Below are 6,206 nucleotides of genomic sequence, written 5' to 3'. Positions count from 1 at the left end.
CTGCTGCTGCTACTACTACTACTACTACTACTACTACTACTACTACTGCTGCTGCTACTACTACTACTACTACTACTACTACTACTACTACTACTACTACTACTACTACTGCTGCTGCTGCTGCTACTACTACTACTACTAATACTACTGCTGCTGCTGCTACTACTACTACTACTACTACTACTACTACTACTTCTGCTGCTGCTGCTGCTGCTACTACTACTACTACTACTACTACTACTACTACTACTACTACTACTACTACTACTACTACTACTACTACTACTACTACTACTACTACTACTACTACTACTACTACTACTACTACTACTACTACTACTACTACTACTACTACTATTATTATTATTATTATTATTATTATTATTATTATTATTATTAGGCTATTATTATTATTATTATTATTATTATTATTATTATTATTATTATTATTATTATTATTATTATTATTATTATTATTATTATTATTATTATTATTATCATTATTATCATCATCATCAACATTATAGAGAAAAAAAAGAGGATCAAGGAGTAAGAGAATATTTTAGAATCAAGGGAAGCAATCCATGAATTACTAATATTCGATTTTAGGACAATTTTTCAGCAGTGATTGCAGCGCCCTCAGGCGGCATGTTTTAAATCGTCGGCCAGGGAATAAATACGCAATAAATTGTTTTCCTTTCAGCCTATAGACACGCCTATAGACTAGTATGGGACAGGAAATGTGTATTTATTGGTCGTAGACCAAATTATTTTTTAAAATGGCATTTTCCATCATTTTGGTACACTCAGTACAGACGCGAGTACTTATCAGTAGCAATGCCTATGAAAATTGTTGTTTTCTATTTTTGTAGAAAGTTACTCTTAAATCAAAGCCCCATCTCCACTGAGTTAAAATCTTTTTGAATTTTGAAAATCTATTAATATATAACAAAGTTATGCAGTTTCAAAGATGTCATTTATTTGGATGACGTCACAAAGAGAAAAAAACACGGACAATATGGGACGCTTTTTCTGCGTTTTATTCTGGTTTGTGGTTGTATCTCGTTTAATACTTGAATTTTTGCCATAACATTGCCATGTTTTAATATCTAATTCCACGTATTAAAAGAGATACAGCCACAAACCAGAATAAAACGCAAAAATAAGCGTCCCATATGTCCGTGTTTTTTTCTCTTTGTGACGTCATCCAAATAAATGACATCTTTGAAACTGCATAACTTTGTTATATATTAATGGATTTTCAAAATTCAAAAAGATTTTTACTCAGTGGAGATGGGGCTTTGATTTAAGGTAACATTTCCTACAAAAATAGAAAACAACAATTTTCATAGGCATTGCTACTGATATGTACTCGCGTCTGTACTGACGGTACCAAAATGATGGAAAATGCCATTTTAAAAATAATTTGGTTACGACCAATAAATACACATTTCCTGCCCCATACTAGTCTAATGGCGTGTCTATAGGCCGAAAGGAAAACAATTTATTGCGTATTTATTCCCTGGCCGACGATTTAAAACATGCCGCCTGAGGGCGCTGTAATCGCTGCTGAAAAATTGTCCTAAAATCGAATATTAGTAATTCATGGATTGCTTCCCCTGAGTCTAAAATATTCTCCTACTCCTTGGTCCTCTCTTTTCTCTATAATGATGATGATGATGATGATGGTGGTGATCAACATAATCATCATTATCATCATCCTCAGCACCACCACCACCACTATGCCACCAGCAGAACCACCACCACCACCACAATCATCACCACCATCATCATCATCATCGTCATGTCCCGCTAGCGGCAAGTCGATTAAATGACCCTCATCTTGGTAAAAAAAAACTCTCAAACCTTGGACTTCGCGATTATTATTATTATTATTATTATTATTATTATTATATATTATTATTATTATTATTATTATTATTATTATTATTATTATTATTATTATTATTATTATATCATCATTCTACTACTACTACTACTACTACTACTACTACTACTACTACTACTACTACTACTACTACTACTACTACTACTACTACTGCTGCTGCTGCTGCTACTACTACTACTACTACTACTACTACTACTACTACTACTACTACTGCTGCTGCTGCTGCTACTACTACTACTACTACTACTACTACTACTACTACTACTACTGCTGCTGCTGCTACTACTACTACTACTACTACTACTACTACTACTGCTGCTGCTACTACTACTACTACTACTACTACTACTACTACTACTACTACTACTACTACTACTGCTGCTGCTGCTGCTACTACTACTACTACTAATACTACTGCTGCTGCTGCTACTACTACTACTACTACTACTACTACTACTACTTCTGCTGCTGCTGCTGCTACTACACTACACTACTACTACTACTACACTACTACTACAACTACTACTACTACTACTACTACTACTACTACTAACTACTACTAACTACTACTACTACTACTAATCCTACTACTACTACTACTACTACTACTACTACTACTACTACTACTACTACTATTATTATTATTATTATTAATTATTATTATTATTATTATTAGGCTATTATTATTATTATATTATTATTATTATTATTATATTATTATTATTATTATTATTATTATATATCATTATTATCATCATCATCAACATTATAGAGAAAAAAAAAGAGGATCAAGGAGTAAGAGAATATTTTAGAATCAAGGGAAGCAATCCATGAATTACTAATATTCGATTTTAGGACAATTTTTCAGCAGTGATCGCAGCGCCCTCAGGCGGCATGTTTTAAATCGTCGTCCAGGGAATAAATACGCAATAAATTGTTTTCCTTTCAGCCTATAGACACGCCTATAGACTAGTATGGGGCAGGAAATGTGTATTTATTGGTCGTAGACCAAATTATTTTAAAAAATAGCATTTCCCATCATTTTGTTACCCTCAGTACAGACGCGAGTACTTATCAGTAGCAATGCCTATGAAAATTGTTGTTTTCTATTTTTGTAGGAAATGTTACTCTTAAATCAAAGCCCCATCTCCACTGAGTTAAAATCTTTTTGAATTTTGAAAATCCATTAATATATAACAAAGTTATGCGGTTTCAAAGATGTCATTTATTTGGATGACGTCACAAAGAGAAAAAAACACGGACAATATGGGACGCTTTTTCTGCGTTTTATTCTGGTTTGTGGCTGTATCTCGTTTAATACTTGGAATTTTTGCCATAACATTGCCATGTTTTAATATCTAATTCCACGTATTAAAAGAGATACAGCCACAAACCAGAATAAAACGCAAAAAAAAAGCGTCCCATATTGTCGGTGTTTTTTTCTCTTTGTGACGTCATCCAAATAAATGACATCTTTGAAACTGCATAACTTTGTTATATATTAATGGATTTTCAAAATTCAAAAAGATTTTTACTCAGTGGAGATGGGGCTTTGATATAAGGGTAACATTTCCTACAAAAATAGAAAACAACAATTTTCATAGGCATTGCTACTGATATGTACTCGCGTCTGTACTGACGGTACCAAAATGATGGAAAATGCCATTTTTTAAAATAATTTGGTCTACGACCAATAAATACACATTTCCTGCCCATACTAGTCTATAGGCGTGTCTATAGGCCGAAAGGAAAACAATTTATTGCGTATTTATTCCCTGGCCGACGATTTAAAACATGCCGCCTGAGGGCGCTGTAATCGCTGCTGAAAAATTGTCCTAAAATCGAATATTAGTAATTCATGGATTGCTTCCCCTGAGTCTAAAATATTCTCCTACTCCTTGGTCCTCTCTTTTCTCTATAATGATGATGATGATGGTGGTGATCAACATAATCATCATTATCATCATCCTCAGCACCACCACCACCACTATGCCACCAGCAGCACCACCACCACCACCACAATCATCACCACCATCATCATCATCATCGTCATGTCCCGCTAGCGGCAAGTCGATTAAATGACCCTCATCTTGGTAAAAAAAACTCTCAAACCTTGGACTTCGCGATTATTATTATTATTATTATTATTATTATTATTATTATTATTATTATTATTATTATTATTATTATTATTATTATTATCATCATCATTCTACTACTACTACTACTACTACTACTACTACTATCTATTTACTACTACTACTACTACTACTACTACTACTACTACTACTGCTGCTGCTGCTGCTACTACTACTACTACTACTACTACTGCTGCTGCTGCTGCTACTACTACTACTACTACTACTACTACTACAACAACTACTACTATACTACTACTACTACTACTACTACTACTACTACTACTATATATATATTTATTATTATATTATTATTATTATTATTATTATTATTATTATTATTATTATTATTATTATTATTATTATTATTATTATTTATTATTATTATTATTATTATTATTATTATTATTATTATTATTATTATTATATTATTATTATTATTATTATTATCATTATTATCATCATCATCAACATTATAGAGAAAAAAAAGAGGATCAAGGAGTAAGAGAATATTTTAGAATCAAGGGAAGCAATCCATGAATTACTAATATTCGATTTTAGGACAATTTTTCAGCAGTGATTGCAGCGCCCTCAGGCGGCATGTTTTAAATCGTCGTCCAGGAATAAATACGCAATAAATTGTTTTCCTTTCAGCCTATAGACACGCCTATAGACTAGTATGGGGCAGGAAATGTGTATTTATTGGTCGTAGACCAAATTATTTTAAAAAATGGCATTTTCCATCATTTTGGTACCCTCAGTACAGACGCGAGTACTTATCAGTAGCAATGCCTATGAAAATTGTTGTTTTCTATTTTTGTAGGAAATGTTACTCTTAAATCAAAGCCCCATCTCCACTGAGTTAAAATCTTTTTGAATTTTGAAAATCCATTAATATATAACAAAGTTATGCGGTTTCAAAGATGTCATTTATTTGGATGACGTCACAAAGAGAAAAAAACACGGACAATATGGGACGTTTTTTCTGCGTTTTATTCTGGTTTGTGGCTGTATCTCGTTTAATACTTGGAATTTTTTGCCATAAAATTGCCATGTTTTAATATCTAATTCCACGTATTAAAAGAGATACAGCCACAACCAGAATAAAACGCAGAAAAAAAAAGCGTCCCATACTGTCGGTGTTTTTTTCTCTTTGTGACGTCATCCAAATAAATGACATCTTTGAAACTGCATAACTTTGTTATATATTAATGGATTTTCAAAATTCAAAAAGATTTTTACTCAGTGGAGATGGGGCTTTGATATAAGGGTAACATTTCCTACAAAAATAGAAAACAACAATTTTCATAGGCATTGCTACTGATATGTACTCGCGTCTGTACTGACGGTACCAAAATGATGGAAAATGCCATTTTTAAAAATAATTTGGTCTACGACCAATAAATACACATTTCCTGCCCCATACTAGTCTATAGGCGTGTCTATAGGCCGAAAGGAAAACAATTTATTGCGTATTTATTCCCTGGCCGACGATTTAAAACATGCCGCCTGAGGGCGCTGTAATCGCTGCTGAAAAATTGTCCTAAAATCGAATATTAGTAATTCATGGATTGCTTCCCCTGAGTCTAAAATATTCTCCTACTCCTTGGTCCTCTCTTTTCTCTATAATGATGATGATGATGGTGGTGATCAACATAATCATCATTATCATCATCCTCAGCACCACCACCACCACTATGCCACCAGCAGCACCACCACCACCACCACAATCATCACCACCATCATCATCATCATCGTCATGTCCCGCTAGCGGCAAGTCGATTAAATGACCCTCATCTTGGTAAAAAAAACTCTCAAACCTTGGACTTCGCGATTATTATTATTATTATTATTATTATTATTATTATTATTATTATTATTATTATTATTATTATTATTATTATATTATTATTATTATTATCATCATCATTCTACTACTACTACTACTACTACTACTACTACTTCTACTACTACTACTACTACTACTACATACTACTACTACTACTACTACTACTGCTGCTGCTGCTACTACTACTACTACTACTACATACTGCTGCTGCTGCTGCTACTACTACTACTACTACTACTACTACTACAACTACTACTACTACTACTACTATACTACTACTACTACTACTACTATTTTTATTATTATTATT

The sequence above is a fragment of the Berghia stephanieae genome, chromosome 4 (genome assembly GCF_034508935.2).
Source record: "Berghia stephanieae isolate SIO BIC M18660-M18661 chromosome 4, UCSD_Bste_1.3, whole genome shotgun sequence".
In the NCBI taxonomy this organism is placed as follows: Eukaryota; Metazoa; Mollusca; class Gastropoda; order Nudibranchia; family Aeolidiidae; genus Berghia; species Berghia stephanieae.
The sequence above is the reverse complement of the archived record's forward strand: the minus strand, read 5'-3'. Positions refer to the sequence as shown.